General features: G+C 44.9%; 1 long non-coding RNA gene across 4 annotated transcripts in view; it reads left to right on the top strand.

Moving 5' to 3' along the window:
• Positions 1-17,084, top strand: part of Gm1604a (predicted gene 1604A) — a 252,943-nt gene that overhangs the window by 111,148 nt on the left and 124,711 nt on the right. For 2 of the 4 annotated variants that reach the window (NR_168932.1, NR_168935.1), the window contains one exon: positions 14,266-14,345. The exons of the other annotated variants lie outside the window; for them this stretch is intronic. This is a non-coding gene — a long non-coding RNA (predicted gene 1604A). Of the gene's footprint in view, positions 1-14,265; positions 14,346-17,084 lie in introns of those variants that run through there. 4 annotated transcript variants of the gene reach the window in all.

The raw sequence follows: 17,084 nt of genomic DNA, 5'->3' as shown, positions 1-17,084 counted from the left end.
AGCCTTCACATGAGACTCTTGTCGATTCCATTTGCTAGTCTGACTTCTGTGAGCAGAGAGATGGAATGGGGGAACCTCACCTGCAGGCAGGTGGGAGCTCAGATTTGGAAAGCATGGTGCACACTGTCCTGTCTCCTAAGTGTGCTTTCCTGTAAGTGCGCGTCCTGTCTCTCCCTTGACTTCCGAGGCTCCAGTTCCTCATGAAAGACACTGGCAATCTGCTCATATTAATGCGGCTTAGAGACCGGTGCCTCTTACTACCTTGCTACCTTACAACCGCTTGGGAGGTGAACAGTGGAAAGAGGAGAACACGCTTAGGGACAGGCTGACAATGATGCGTGTCAGAAAGACATGTGAGCCGCCCTCAGCTCATGGGTCGTGGCACACGCGTGACCCACAGGGCATTGCCCCTGTGGCTTCTCCCAGCTGCCCATGTCTCTAGCTCATGGACTGTTCTCACTTTGTCCACCCAGTTTCAGGTTTCTGTCCTTCATGTGGCTCAAGAAAACTGGTGTTGGGGACACCAAAGGAGAAGTCACATGTCCCCTGAATGGGACTGCACCTGAAAGCAGACAGGCTCCAGGGCTTGGGGGTGTGAGTTACTGGGGTGAACACCCTGGAGTAAGCCAAAAGTGTTAGCTCACAGCGAGGCCCTTAGACACAGCACTTTATCTCTAAATGATGTCCTCAGCCATTCTCTGCCATGGTAATTTTATGCTCACCCCCCCCCCCCCCGAGGTAGGAAGGACAGAAGTTTCACAAAGGAAGGTTTTTGCTCCCAAATTATTAATATCTTTCTGCAGTGCTACAGATTAAACCCACAGCCTTATAGATGCCAGGGAAGTGCTCTACCACAGAGCCGTATCTCAAGAACACTGGGATAATTTTTTAAGAACCCCAATTCTTGTCATCCCCAACTCCAGTACAGATGCTCATTTGGTATAGCTTCACTTCTGAGTATCAAGGGTTTCCCACAGAGATTCCAGAGGACCTCACTGAGGATCTATTTTGTGACTAGACATGAAGAACAGCCCTGTCCCGTCCCTCAGAGTCAGAATGCAAGGGCAGAAACAAACTGAATTAAATTAGGCCATTTCTGGGTCCCACAGAAACACAGACATCACAATGATTGGCTATAAACGTAAATACAGATATATAAATTTAATTATATAGAGAATGTTTCTTTTTGCATTTGTCTAAAGTTAAGAAGTAGTTTTCTTTGCTTTGTGGTAATAATGACTACTATGAAGATAGTGTGTGGATTTTTGATAGCTTCTCTTTCTGATGCCTTCCCACCATCTGGAATTGCTTCCTGCAATGGTGCCTTAGCCCCATCTTGAACTTCTCTATTCTCTGCTGGATCTTAAATGTGCCCACACATGTGCTGCCATTTCAGTGGCAATATTTTCACTTTTCTGTCACTTCCCACCACCCTATAGTCCGGCTTTGTCCTTTGCCACTTCAGGGAATTGTTTCTAGGGGGTCTTTATTTACCTTCTTCATGACCCAGCAGTGTATTCTCATTTGAAACTGCACTGCATGTTGAAAATTGTACTGGTTAGTTTCACATCGACTTGATAGAAGCTAAAGGAATTTGGAAAGAGGTCACCTCAACTGAGAAAAAGGCTCCCTTCAGATTGGCCTTTGGGCAAGCCTGTGGGACATTTTCCTAATCAACAGTTGATGTGGGAGGGCCCAGCCCACTGTGGGTGGTGTCACCCTGGACACATGATCCTGAGTCATATAAGGAAGAAAACTGAGCATGCCATAAGAAACAAGCCAGTAAAAAGTATTCCTTCAGCCTGATAAAGCTGTCTCCTGAGAGGCCCTGCCAGAGCCTTACAAATACAGAGATGGATGCTCGAAGCCAACCATTGGACTGAGTGTGGAGTCCTCAATAGAGGAGTTAGAGAAAGGACTGATGGAGTTGGAGGGGTTTGCAACCCTATAGGAAGAACAACAATATTAATCAGCCAGACAACTGCTCCCCACCCCCAGAGCTCCCAGGGACTAAGCTATCAACAAAGGAATACATGGCTCCAGCTGCATATGTAGCAGATGATGGTCTTGTCAGGCATCAATGGGAGGAGAGGTCCTTGGTCCTATGAAGGCTCAATAGATACCCCAGTGTAGGGGAATCGAAGGTGGGGAGGTGGGAGTGAGTGGGCAGGTGAAGGAACACCCTCATAGAAGCAGGGGAAGGGAGGATGGGATAAGGGTTTCCGGAAAGTTGGGGCGGGGGACTGGGAAAGGGGATAACATTTGAAATGTAAATAAAGAAAATAGCCAATAAAAATTTTTTATCTTACTCTCCTGTCATCCCAAGAATGTCTTCACATCAGGGACATAGTCACACTCCATCCCTGGCACTGTGCTGGCTAGCTGTGTGGCTGTCACCCCTCATCTGTGAGAAGAGCTCACAGTCTATGTGAGGTGACCCTCAGAGAGTGTCACTATGGAGGGGACATTGTGAGGTGCTGTCCTTCTCCTTCTGCTAACTCCCTTAGCATCCTCTGTTGGCAACTTTTCTGGGTGTTTCTTCTCCAGTAACAGTAGCCGCACATATCTTGAGTCTTGTTCCCTTAGAGACAACACACAGTTGCTAATTAGAGCTAACCCACTGAACAGGAAGCTGCACCCCAGTCCATCTGAATCTTGCCCTTTCATCTTTCAGCTGCTTGAAAAACTCACACATGGAGTTTCATTGCTACACCCAAGATCCACTGTTCACAGTAAGGTCTGCCAGGCTTAAGGTGACCTCGTGTTTCCCCTGGTCGCCCTTATCACCACAGGGATGCACTTTGCTCTGCCTGTTTTGTGGTCCCAGCCCTTTCCAAAAGCTCAGGAATGAGACGAGGACGTGACACAATTGTCATAAACAGCTGTGGTAGGGCTCTGTTCCTCAAGGCTGTGTGAGTGAGTGGCCTTCAGCCCAGGATCCATGACTGAGCAGACTATTTCTGGGCAGTGCAGCTGGAATAGTTACTATTCCATAAATGGCAGTCACCTATTCATCCACCTATTCAGCTCACTCTTCCAGACAACTCACTCTGGTCCCGTTATGCTTTCTAATCCATAGAAATACGATGGTCAACACAACCCTCCTTGTCGGTTAGATTCTCTTGTTCTGAATGCTTCTCACATATTGCCCGTTCTTCTGTTTCTATACCCATTACCTCATTGTTGCTGGGACAAAGTGCTTAACAGATGATTACAGCAGAAAACATTTATTTTGGTCCCTGGTTCCAGAGTGTTGGGAGCCGCGCCCACATTCGCCGTTACAAGATGGCGCTGACAGCTGTGTTCTAAGTGGTAAACAAATAATCTGCGCATGTGCCGAGGGTGGTTCTCCACTCCATGTGCTCTGCCTTCCCCGTGACGTCAACTCGGCCGATGGGCTGCAGCCAATCAGGGAGTGACACGTCCTAGGCGAAGGATAATTCTCCTTAATAGGGACGGGGTTTCGTTTTCTCGCGCTCTTGCTTCTTACACTCTTGCTCCTGAAGATGTAAGCAATAAAGTTTTGCCGCAGAAGATTCTGGTTTGCTGTGTTCTTCCTGGCCGGGCGTGAGAACGCGATTAATAACAATTGGTGCTGAAACCCGGGACGAGAAAAAACTCGGGACTGGCGCAAGGAAGATCCCTCATTCCAGAACCAGAACTGCGGGTCGCGGTAATAAAGGTTCCCGTAAAGCAGACTGTTAAGAAGGATTCAACTGCATGAATTCAGAACTTTTCAGCTGGGGAACGAGAGTACCAGTGAGTACAGCTTTACGAGGTAAGCCTGGCCTTGAACTTTCTAAGGAAATTCAAGACAGTCTATCAGAAGTAAAGTGGAAAATGTTTGGCCTTGAATTTTTTCTAGTGTTAGAAGCCCTTTTGTTCCTTTTCACATGTTATCAAGTGGTTAAGGCAGGGCGGATTCTGGATGAAATTCAGGGCAATCTATCAGAAGTAAAGCGGGGAGAGAGAGTAGGAGCAAAGAGAAAATATGGTTCACAAAATAAGTATACAGGCCTTTCCACGGGTCTTGAACCTGAGGAAAAGTTTAGGTCAGGTAAGAATACCTGGGGAGAGATTGGAAGGAAGGAGAAGGAAAAAGAAAAGAAAAAAGATCAATCAGCAGAGGTTTCTAGGAGAAGGAGCCTATACTCATCACTAGGTGAGCTCAAGGAGCCAGTTTTTAATAGTTCTGAATCAGATGAAAAGGCTATTAGGGCCTGGAAGGCGCTCTCCCGAGCAGGTGAAGCCACTGGACAATAATGACAGAGGCAGGCTCTTGCAGCCTACAAGGTCTTATTGTCTACCCTGGAGTTGTAGATCAAGATTATAAAGGGGAACTTCAGGTTCTCTGTTCTTGTCCTCAAGTTGTCTTTTCTATATCACAAAGAGACAGAATAGCTCAACTAATAATTTTGCCAAGCCTACATGGCTGTTTTTTCTTCCTCTGGTATTCCTAGAGCTGCCAGAGAGATTGGTTCTACTGGAAATGATTCTGATTACTTAATAATGCCTTTAGATTGTTGTCAAATTTTATCTACTCACGTAGGGGTAAACCCTCGTGGCGTCAGGCCATTACAGGTCTGACAAATGGATGTTACACATGTTTCTTCCTTTGGAAAACTTCAATATCTCCATGTGTCCATTGACACATGTTCTGGCATCATGTTTGCTTCTCCGTTAACCGGAGAAAAAGCCTCACATGTGATTCAACATTGCCTTGAGGCATGGAGTGCTTGGGGGAAACCCAGACTCCTTAAGACTGATAATGGACCAGCTTATACGTCTCAAAAATTCCAACAGTTCTGCCGTCAGATGGACGTGACCCACCTGACTGGACTTCCATACAACCCTCAAGGACAGGGTATTGTTGAGCGTGCGCATCGCACCCTCAAAGCCTATCTTATAAAACAAAAGAGGGGAATTGAAGAGATTTTACCCCGAGCACCAAGAGTGTCTGTGTCTATGGCACTCTTTACACTCAATTTTTTAAATATTGATGCTCATGGCCATACTGCGGCTGAACGTCATTGTTCAGAGCCAGATAGGCCCAATGAGATGGTTAAATGGAAAAATGTCCTTGATAATAAATGGTATGGCCCGGATCCTATTTTGATAAGATCCAGGGGAGCTATCTGTGTTTTCCCACAGAATGAAGACAACCCATTTTGGATACCAGAAAGACTCACCCGAAAAATCCAGACTGACCAAGGGAATACTAATGTCCCTCGTCTTGGTGATGTCCAGGGCGTCAATAATAAAAAGAGAGCAGCGTTGGGGGATAATGTCGACATTTCCACTCCCAATGACGGTGATGTATAATGCTCAAGTATTCTCCTGCTTTTTTACCACTAACTAGGAACTGGGTTTAGCCTTGATTCAGACAGCCTTGGCTCTGTCTGGACAGGTCCAGATGACTGACACCATTAACACTTTGTCAGCCTCAGTGACTACAGTCATAGATGAACAGGCCTCAGCTAATGTCAAGATACAGAGAGGTCTCATGCTGGTTAATCAACGCATAGATCTTGTCCAGAAACAACTAGATGTATTATGACAAATAACTCAGCAGGGATGTGAACAAAAGTTTCCGGGATTGTGTGTTATTTCCATTCAGTATGTTAAATTTACTAGGGCAGCTAATTTGTCAAAAAGTCTTTTTCAGTATATGTTACAGAATTGGATGGCTGAATTTGAACAGATCCCTTCGGGAATTGAGACTTCAGGTCAACTCCACGCGCTTGGACCTGTCGCTGACCAAAGGATTACCCAATTGGATCTCCTCAGCATTTTCTTTCTTTAACGAATGGGTGGGATTGATATTATTTGGAGATACACTTTGCTGTGGATTAGTGTTGCTTCTTTGATTGGTCTGTAAGCTTAAGGCCCAAACTAGGAGAGACAAGGTGGTTATTGCCCAGGCGCTTGCAGGACTAGAACATGGAGCTTCCCCTGATATATCTATGCTTAGGCAATAGGTCGCTGGCCACTCAGCTCTTATATCCCATGAGGCTAGTCTCATTGCACGGGATAGAGTGAGTGTGCTTCAGCAGCCCGAGAGAGTTGCACGGCTAAGCACTGCAGTAGAAAGGCTCTGCGGCATATATGAGCCTATTCTAGGGAGACATGTCATCTTTCAAGAAGGTTGAGTGTCCAAGTGTCCTTCTCTCCAGGCAAAACGACACGGGAGCAGGTCAGGGTTGCTCTGGGTAAAAGCCTGTGAGCCTAAGAGCTAATCCTGTACATGGCTCCTTTACCTACACACTGGGGATTTGACCTCTATCTCCACTCTCATTAGTTGGGTGGCCTATTTGCTCTTATTAAAAGGAAAGGGGGAGATGTTGGGAGCCGCGCCCACATTCGCCGTTACAAGATGGCGCTGACAGCTGTGTTCTAAGTGATAAACAAATAATCTGCGCATGTGCCGAGGGTGGTTCTCCACTCCATGTGCTCTGCCTTCCCCGTGACGTCAACTCGGCCGATGGGCTGCAGCCAATCAGGGAGTGACACGTCCTAGGCGAAGGATAATTCTCCTTAATAGGGACGGGGTTTCGTTTTCTCGCGCTCTTGCTTCTTACACTCTTGCTCCTGAAGATGTAAGCAATAAAGTTTTGCCGCAGAAGATTCTGGTTTGCTGTGTTCTTCCTGGCCGGGCGTGAGAACGCGATTAATAACACCAGAGGATTTAGCCCATGGATGCTTAGCCTATATGCTTAGGCAGAAAGCCATTGTGGTAGGAGCATATAATGATGGTGTTTCTTCTCTTCTTGACTGACAAAAGATAGAGAAGAAACATGCCAGTACTGGGTGGGTGTATTAATCAGGGTTCTCTAGAGTCACAGAACTTCTGGGACGAAGTATATGTATGTGTATATGTACATATGAAGTGTACATATACATAATGAAGTATATGTATGTATGTATGTGTGTGTGTGTGTGTGTGTGTGTATTGTATATGCAAAGGGAATTTATTGGAATGACTTACAGGTGCAGTTCAACTAATCCAACAATGGAAAGTCCAAGAATCTAGTAGTTGGTCAGTCCCGAGAAGCTGGGTGTCTCAGCTGGTCTTCTGTATAAACTGGAATCCAGAAGAAGTAGACTCCAATGATGTGCTGGCAAAGTGAGTGCAAGAGGGTGAAGAAGAACTAACCCCTCCTTCTTCCATTGTCCTTATATAAGACTCCAACAGAAGATACCTTCTGCCCAGATTAAAGGTGTGTGTCAAGATATGGATTAAAGATGTGTGTCAATCTAGATCAAAAGTATGTGTAATCCCACCTCAAGATCTAGATCAAGAGCTTGTGTCTTCCAGGCTCAAGATCCAGATCAAAGGCATGTTGTCTTCCTGCCTCAAGATCTGGATCACAGGAGTGCCCTCCATTTCTGGATTGTAGTTTGTTCCAGATATAGTCAAGTTGACAACCGAGAATGGCCATCACAGTTGGCTTTTTCTTTTATCCACTTTTGTTCCATCTGGTGACATCACTTTCAAGATAGGTCTTCCCAATGCTTTAATCCTCACAGACACACTCACAGCTGTGCCCTATCAACCTCCTAAGTATTTCTAAAGCAAATTAGGTTGACCCTCAAAACCAGCCATCTCAGTTGCCTGGATTTCCTTGTGGCTGACCTGTTATCTGGATGGTTCTCTTGGTGGGTATTGAAAAGACACTCTAATTTAATAAAAATGTAATTGCTTACCATCAGTGTTACCATCCATTCAGGCTATAAATAAAACATCACAGACTGGGTGCCTGAACTGGTCACTGTTCTGGAGGCTGTTAGCCCAAGATAAAGGTGACAGAGACATGAAGTGTTTGGTGAGGCCACTTCCCTGACTCACAGTTGGTGTGTTGTTGCTGTATCCTTCCTTAGTGAGTAGCTCAGGGGAGCTCTGTGGGTTCTCTTTTAGGAGGGTGTAGGTTCTATACACATGAGCCAGTCACCTTCCCAAAGAGCGAGAACTAGGACCTACTTTCTAAGCTGACTTAAAACCTCTTGGCAATCTTGAGATCCCATTAAGCTTAGTTTACTGTATTCCGTTGAGCATCTAGCTTTCACACTGTATATATGACTTCTGTCACTCTTCTCCCTTGTTGCCTTCACACCACTAGGGTCTATTTCCTTTCTCTTCCTCATCCAAGCACATCAGAATGCGTCTCTGGCCCTGACTTACACACATATGATGTCAATGGGCAACTTGGCTTCTGATTTTAAAGTTTCTCTGTGAAATGTGATGTTCGTTGAATGTTTCTCAGGCATACCAGGTTTCTTTCTGCTCCTTGTGCCGAGCTCATGCAAGAAGGTAGACCCGCCCAGGCCTATGACTCACAAGGCTCTCTTTGGCCACAAAGAAGGTTGCACAAATTACCCACATGTGAGACAGCAGCGACTTACGCTAAGATAGAAGTAGGCCGGAAATGTTTCCAGGGTCTGGAGAGGTGGCTTGGTGGGTTATTCCTTTTGCAGAGGATCCAGGTTTGGTTCTCAGCATCCCCATGACAGCTCACAAGTCCCAGGGGATCTGACACTCCTTTCTGAGCACTGAGGGCACCAGGAACACATGAGGTACAAACACATGCAATGCCAACAAAACAGTCATACAAAGAAGGAAATGCTTGCACATCAATGGGGGATGGAGATACTGGATTTGGGAAAAGAAGTTGAGAGAAATGTTTGGTCCCTCAGTCAACTTGTATATGTGGGCAGGCACCATTTTTTTGAGCTGGGGACTATTATGAGAGCATCAACTCTGAACATAAGAGTGAAATATTGGGGCTGGAGAGAATGGTTAATGGAGTCAGTGGTTAAGAGCACTGACTGCTCTTCCAGAGGTTCTGAGTTCAAATCCCAGCAACCACATGGTGGTTCACATCCATCTGTAATGAGATCTGATGCCCTTTTCTGGTGTGTCTGAAGACAGCTACAGTGTACTTATACATAATAAACAAATAAATCTTTTTTTAAAAAAATAGTGAAATGTTTTTGAGATGAACTCCCCCAAATAAACAGGATTTTGAGGTAGATTGCATTGAAGACAGGCTGACTGAGTGACAGACAGCTGACGGTGACAGAATGACAGGAAGTCACAGGGAACCTAAGGACCCTGAGGGTTCCTTTAGGGACAGATACAACAACAAAAACAGAATCAATGATTAGAGAAATGTTGGACATAACTTTCCTCGTCTGGGAAAAGATCAGGGTAGCTGGGTGCCAGGGCAGCAGGGACCCTGAAGAGGGTCCTGGCGTGGAGAAGCTTCTGTTATAAAGTCCCAGCTTTATGCCATTGGGCTTCGGCGTCTGGAGAATGAATGATGATGTTGAGAAACCAACGTGTGCCTAGCGTATGAGCTTCTCCATAATCTCATAGCTGGAGCAAAGGTCACCGAGTCACTGAAGGTCGGTGAGATGTTTGACCCGAGCCTTTGCTAAGGGACTGGTAGTTGAGTTATTCTAGCTATATAGGAATATGCATGCTCCTGAAAGAGTGCTGTGCTCTCCCAGTCATCCCTGAGAAGAACAAGGATGAAGGCTGCTGGTGTAGGTGGGCGGGGCAGCACTTGCCTAATACAGGCCCCGTGGTTGGGAGTGTTCATACAAATGTAGATGCCACCCCTCCCAAGGCCAGACTTACCCACAGCTGTGAGCCGAGGAGCGTAAGAGGCTGTTTTATCAGGATGGAGTCACTGGCTGAGACTCCCCGCCCCCCCCCCCAACTGTAAACCAAGGTAAGTACGGGCTCCATATAAACCGCACAAGGGCCTGCAGCAGTGATGCAGTCTGTCTGCAGTCTACAGAAGCAGTGATGCAGTCTGTCTGCAGTCTACGGCAGCAGTGATGCAGTCTGTCTGCAGTCTACAGCAGCAGTGATGCAGTCTGTCTGCAGTCTACGGCAGCAGAGCCACTTCAGCCTTGGCTTTTTGTGTCATTTTCCACACCTTTACTTTTGATGTGTTTGTCTCTTTGACTTTCATGCCTTCCCTAGGCATGCACCTTCTTAGAGATCCCCTGAGTGTGTCGAGTTGTGTGTCCTATAGATTGTACACTTGGATCGTTCCACTGTAAACTCAGCTAGTTGCTGCCTCTGAAAGCCAGGGTGTTCGAGTCATTTAGTGTAACTGCTCATGAGACTCCTCTGCCATGCTGCTGTGTTCCCACAGGTCTTACGCATTTTTATGCTTCTGTTTCTCCATTGCTGTCTCCTTTTTGTATTAAATGTGCGTCTTCCTCTACACAACGAAATACTTTGCTTCCTTTTTATTATTCTCTTTAAAAGTTATTTTCTTAGTGGCTGCTCTGGGGATTACAGTTCACATTTTAATTGAATTAATCTACTTTAGACCAATACAGGCTTAATTTTAATAGTATATGAGCTTTCCCTTTAGGGTCATCCTGTCTCCCCAACTGTGTACTGCTAATCTGAAAATTTCATCTTGATACATTAGGATCCCACGGGTAGTTCTATAATGACTGCTTTATTATGCACTTTCTTTTCTTCTTTCTTTCTTTCTTTCTTTCTTTCTTTCTTTCTTCCTTCCTTCCTTCCTTTCTTTCTTTTTTTTTTTTTTTTTTGAGGCAGGGTTTCTCTGTGTAGCTCTGGCTGTCCTGGAACTCACTCTGTAGACCAGGCTGGCCTTGAACTCAGAAATCCACCTGCTTCTGCCTCCCAAGTGCTGGGATTAAAGGCATGCGCCACCACTGCCTGGCTCCTGCTGTCTTTCTCGTTTCTAGAATGTCCCATGTTCATCTCATTCATACGTTCTTTACTGCCTCTTACTGCTGCTGCTCTCACCTCCATCGTAGGTAAAGATCACATTATACTCACACCCCATTTACATTATTTAGTGACATTGCCCTGGTTTTAGGACCTTTGTCAATGAGCAAACTCTGAGTCAAATCAAATAAGGTCAGGCTCTAAACATGAGCTTTTCCAGAGAGCTAACCCAAAGTCAAACAGTGACAAGTGTCTTTGGAATGTGGCTTTGAGGGACATTGAGCCTATTTGGCTCCCTTCGGTGGCTGCTAGGCTATTTGTCAGCTGTTAATGCAGGTCTCCAGGGCTGTGGGGCGGAAACAAGAGCGAGACAGGGAAATTTGAGAGGTCCTTATTCCAGCATTCAAGGTGGTGGTGGTGTGCTCCCTCCATATATGGTAGGTAGTTCCTGTCCTGTGCCACAAGACAGTGTTTAGGTCTCAGGAATGTTTTGTTTTAGCCAAGACTGTTAGGTTTCAAGAGCTCTCTTTCTACGCCTTCTCTCTTGTGACTGTTAGCGCCATGCTGTGTTCATAGCAATACTTTCCCCTTGGATGCCACCTTTAGCTTCTGTGCAATTATTACCCAAGAGTCAAAACAGTCAGGAGTATGTTAGAGTGGGTATGCAGGTTCGAGGCACCAATTGTGGACTTTGTGGTATTTCACTTACTCATTATTTTGAGCTTCTTTCTATGTTCTAGACCAGTGGTTCTCAACCTTCCTAATGCTGCAACCCTTATGCTGTAGTGACCCCCAACCATAAAATTATTTTTGTTGCTACTTCATGACTTAATTTTGCTAGTGTTATGAAGTGTAATGTAAGTATCTGTGTTTGAGAACTGCTATTCTATACGATGTGTTTGTATATATTTGTGATAGAGGATGTGTGTTGGTGCTACCTAAATCATAGGGAGTAAGAGTCTTATAGTACTCCATAGCGGTGAGATTACAGGTTCAATAGCATCTGAGCTTCAGAGACACACAAGAACCAGAATAAACAGAAATTTAACAGCAGTGGTTACAGGGCAGAGGGGGAGGTTATACAACTTTGGCATAGGAAGAAAAACTGGGAGGAGTGGTCTCTCACTGAGAGAACACCTAGGGAAGAAGAGATATTTATTGCTGTATATGCATATGCAAATATAATAAAATTTTGCCCCCCTCTATCATAATTATGGCTCTGTCATAATCATAATCAAGAACTCCTAATGATTACAACTGAGAATGGAAATGGGAAGGTGCTAAGCTTTTTTTTTTCCTCTCTGGTGTAGCTATGAATGTACGTGAGCACTTATGCCACGAGACCTATGTGGAGGTCAGATGTAAATCTAAAGGAGTCATTTCTCTCCTACTGTGTGGGTCTCAGGGTTTGAATTCAAGAGAGTCAGGCTTGATAGCAGGTGCCTCTACATGTGCCCTGGGGTAGCTTTTAATTTGGTATAAAAAACTCCTAACGACAATGTCAAGGCCAAGTAACTGAATAAGCACTTAGTGCTGCCTGGGCCGGCTGGGGAGACAGAACTGAACAGGAAAGAACTGTTTCCTAGCTCAGGAGGTAAAAAACAGCCTCATTTTAAGAGTGAACAGGGAGAGATTAGGCTGGTGATATAACTTAGTATATAAGGTGCTTGCCACCAAGGCTGCCAACTGACATTTGCACGCCAGGACCCATAGGTAAAGGAAAGACCGGACAGATGTGGTAACTAAGGAAGAGCGGCTGACAGAATGACCGCTTGTTAAGGATCCAGAGTCAGGGTGAAGGCTGAAGTTATGAGTACAGCACAACTCTAGTCTACATCAATCACGAGAGTCAGTCTGGCACCCAGCTAAGTTGGCAGATAATGTTAGAGCAACCTAAGTCTTCAGTGAGAGTCTGGATGTCCAAGGATGGCAATGCATTTTTAAACAATTGCCCTACAAGTTATAAAATCAGCACACAAAACAAGGAAGCTTGCTTGTTATGGCATTTTAAACATGTCACTCTGCACTGCTCTCAATCCTTCCTCTCCCACACTCTGTGTCCCCTGTGTCCCCTGCCCTTCTCCCTCATCCTGCTGGTCCTCCTCTCCCCTCTTCTCCCCAATATTCCACCCCCTTCCCTCACCCGCTTTGCCTCCTAAAGCTCACTCCCATGTCTCTCGGTTCCTTTTCTACATCACACCACACACACACACACACACACACACACAAGGCAGACACACATAGACACACAAACAGATGTACATAGATGAGCACACATAAATTCAAAACTAAAGTCTACGTGTAAGAGAAAATAATTTGGCATCTGTCATTCTGAGTCTGTCTTATTTTGCTTAATATAATAACAACCAGCTACACCCCTTTTCCTACTGGTGTGATGGCTTCTCTCTATGGCTGACAATGTGGCACAAGTAGATAATGACATTTTTCACCCCGCATGCCAAGCTTTTCTGTGGCCATTAAATTACATATAAAGTTGAACTCAAGTTAACAGTAACATGGTGTTTTACTGACCCCTAGTGGTCAGTATGAATATGAATAGAATCTGAACTGTAATTAACACACATTTAAAATGCTTATTTTCTAAAAACCATGAATCAGTATACTGACAAACATTTTTTTTGAACTTTATTTTAAAAAATTAGTTAAAATTAGCAGTAGAGTTAAGAAATGATGGGTATTGCTTGCTGGTTCTATGAATGGGGAAATGAAGCCCAAGCTTAGGCTTTGCAGAATGGCTTCACATTAGATATGCTCAGGAACATGGACAGGGCTACTTTGCTATGCAATACATTATGATTAAGGGAGAACATATCAAATTTCCTAGAATAGGCAAAACATATGGAGTCAAAATGAGGTAAAATTGGATGATGTGGTAAAACTTTGCTGGAATAAAAGAAACAGGCAACAGAAACCCACTAAGTGAGTTCTTTCCCCAGTTCTACAAAGCAGAGCTTTGAGAAAGGAAGAGCCCTCCTCTGAGGTGAGGGTCAGCTGCGTGCAGGTACAGATTCCATCCCAGAAGGTGTGGCTTGAGCCAGGCCCTGCAAGGTCTTGGAAGGCCTCTCAGGCTATGCTAGCCTCCCTCACATGGCTCCAACCTCATGATGTTAAATAGGGGAAATGGCGTTCTAACTTCTTTCCAGTTAGTTATGTGGGGTCCACGCCATGATTCCAGTCTGTGGATGTGACTACACGTTCATTGCCTACCCTGTCACCTCAGTGCTCGCTCAAACAGCAGGAGGGTGAGTTTACAAAAGGAGCGTTAGGAATGTCAGTAAAGTCAATGGAGATGAAGGTGTCTGACTCACCCACCTGCTGGTGCAGGTGCTGATGGCAAGGGCCAGTCATACCAGGAACCTTAGCTTGCTGCCTTCTCTCTACTGCACTCCATGTTTTCCTGAGGTAACTTCATAAACAATGAAAACGCCAACTCTTCACTTAATGTATTTGTATCCAGATGACATAAAGCTGGTTTCTTTTCTCTCAGGTACAGTACCCTCATCTCTCACTTATCTGTTTCTTTCTAGGATGGACGATGGCAAGACTAAGCCTGTCTCAATGTGGGATATCTGAATTTACACACACTCCAATAAATTGTGGAATTACACAGCATGCATTGCACATTACATACATTACACAGCAAACAACTGCAGAGTGGTCCTTTAAAGACACACGGCTGAGGGGCCACAGATGTAGCATGGACTGACTACTGCTGTTTGAATTGGCACAGTGTTAACGCTGTCTTACCACAGACAAGAAACAGGGTACTCCAAGCTTTACCAGTGAAGCTTCTCTTTGTAGAATACAAAGAGACTCAAACAAAGTTTGGAGCTGAGACGAAAGGATGGACCATCTAGAGACTGCCATATCCAGGGATCCACCCCATAATCAGCCTCCAAACGCTGACACCATTGCAAACACTAGCAAGAGTTTGCTGAAAGGACCCTGATATAGCTGTCTCTTGTGAGACTATGCCGGGGCCTAGCAAATACAGAAGTGGATGCTCACAGTCAGCTATTGGATGGATCTCAGGGCTCCCAATGGTGGAGCTAGAGGAAGTACCCAAGGAGCTAAAGGGATCTGCAACCCTGTAGGTGCAACAACATTATGAACTAACCAGTACCCCGGAGCGCTTGACTCTAGCTGCATATGTATCAAAAGATGGCCTAGTTGGCCATCACTGGAAAGAGAGGCCCATTGGACACGCAAACTTTATATGCCCCAGTACAGGGGAACGCCAGGGCCAAAAAGGGGGAATGGATGGGTAAGGGAGTGGGGGGGAAGGTATGGGGGAGTTTTGGGATAGCATTGGAAATGTAATTGAGGAAAATACCTAATTAAAAAAAACAAAACAAAAAACAAACAAACAAACAAAAAACCAAAGAGACTCAAGGTGGAGCTGGAGAGATGGCGCAGAGATTAAAAGCACTGTCTGCTCTTCCAGAGGTCCTAAGTTGAATTCCCAGCAACCACATGGTGGCTCACAACCACCTGTAATGAGGTTTGGTGTTTCTTCTGGCCGGCAGGCATACATGCAGGCAGAACACTGTATACATAATAAATGGATCTTAAGAAAGAAAAAGAAAAAGAAGAAAAGAGAGAAAGAAACTTAAGGTGCCGAGAAAACTGACGATTGAGAGCTCAGCCCTACACAGGGCATTTTATACCACCCGCAAAGGCTCAGAGACAGCACAGTGGAGGGGGCAGGACAACTTGAGTTGGAAGACACACAAGGCTGTGAAATGCCTTCTGGATACAACACAGCTATCATCTTGAACTCAACAACTGTGATTACCTGTACTGGGGCTGCATAAGTCTGCCCTGCAATCATGAAGTGGGGATGTCATGGGGCCCCCTGCAGAGCTATTGGCTACCAACAGACACTGGGAGAAGGGGGTCATCTCTCTAGTTGTACCCACTGAGGAGCCCACCAGGCTCCAACAGACACTTCCAAACTCAAGGTCACACAGATGGCCCTAGATAAACTCAGTGGGTCACAGAACAAAACAGATACAGATTTGGGAAAGGGTTTTGTAGGGAGGCAAAGAGGGCTGACAGGTGGAAGGGAGATAAAAGAGAGTGTGGAATACAAGTAATTCTAATGAATTATATACAAGTATGACATTGTTGAAGAAGTAATTGTTGCAAAAAGCAATTAGCCTCAAAATAATTTTAAATAACTTGCAAGTGTTTTAAATTAGTAATAATTTTAAATTATAAAAATAAAAGTTTAATAATTAGCAACAACTGTAATCAAAATTTTGGGGCATTTTGTATTTAGAGTAATAAAGACTGTTTACCACAGAATTGAATGTTTCATGCTCTGCAGAGCAGTGACTCACGTTTGTAGTCAGTGCCTCTGGAAGGGCAGAGGTAACAAGGAGGAAGCTTATGAGGTTGGAGTCTTGGCCAAGGCTCGGGTTACAGCAACTCACTGCATTTGTTACCTGCTGCAAATCTCTCTGCACTGCCTAGGTTTGGGATCTTCATTTGCAGCATGTACTCCAGACAGCTGGACTGCTAGCCTCTGAGTGCATGTAGGCCTTACTCAGAACTGTACCCCTAAGTCTGTAGCTCCTGCTTGCTACCTGACATGTAGCAGGTACCTGTTCATGTCTGTTGGCTGGCTTAGATAAAGCAAGATGGAAATATAAACATGATTATGCGACTCAGGAAGCTCCCATGACGCTTAAGCAGTCTTGTGATATAATACATGGAGAACTGGGCACACTCATTTTATATGTATAATCACTGATCTTAAGAAATAACAGTGGATATGTAAATCAGTCATGCCACTTCATGACTGCAGATTCTATCTCCGCTGGCATTCTAAGACTAGACTGAATGCCTGCCAGACAAGGCAGGCTTCAGTTACTGCCAGCAGCTATAAGGCTGAGATGGTCATCTGCGCATCCCACTACTGAAGGAAATGTTCTAAACGAGCTGAGTTAAGAGTCAAGAGTAACTCCTCTGTATGCTACAGCCTTCTATAATTCACAACACATTGAAACACTTTTGAGAGACAAGCAACTTACATTAACTAGACATAGTATTTGGTAAAAATATGTAAACAACACATTTTTTAGTTACAAAGTAAACATGTATATTTTCTAAGTGTTGGATCATGCATGAGCCTAAATAGCCCACAAAAGGTTTGGGCACTTCCAGCCAGCTGGCAACAGAGGCTGTGTGTGGAAGGTGGGGACCACTTTGCTTTGATTGACGTTGCCTGAAACTTGCCTATGGATGAGATATGCAAAAAGTAACAGGTCCAGATCAGTCAGTAAGCCTTGTCAGACACTGATGCTGTAGCAGGTGGCTGTTTAATTTTATACAAACAAGGACT

The sequence above is a fragment of the Mus musculus genome, chromosome 17 (genome assembly GCF_000001635.26).
Source record: "Mus musculus strain C57BL/6J chromosome 17, GRCm38.p6 C57BL/6J".
NCBI lineage: Eukaryota > Metazoa > Chordata > Mammalia > Rodentia > Muridae > Mus > Mus musculus.
Note: the sequence above shows the minus strand (reverse complement) of the source record. Positions and strands in the feature narration are given on the sequence as shown.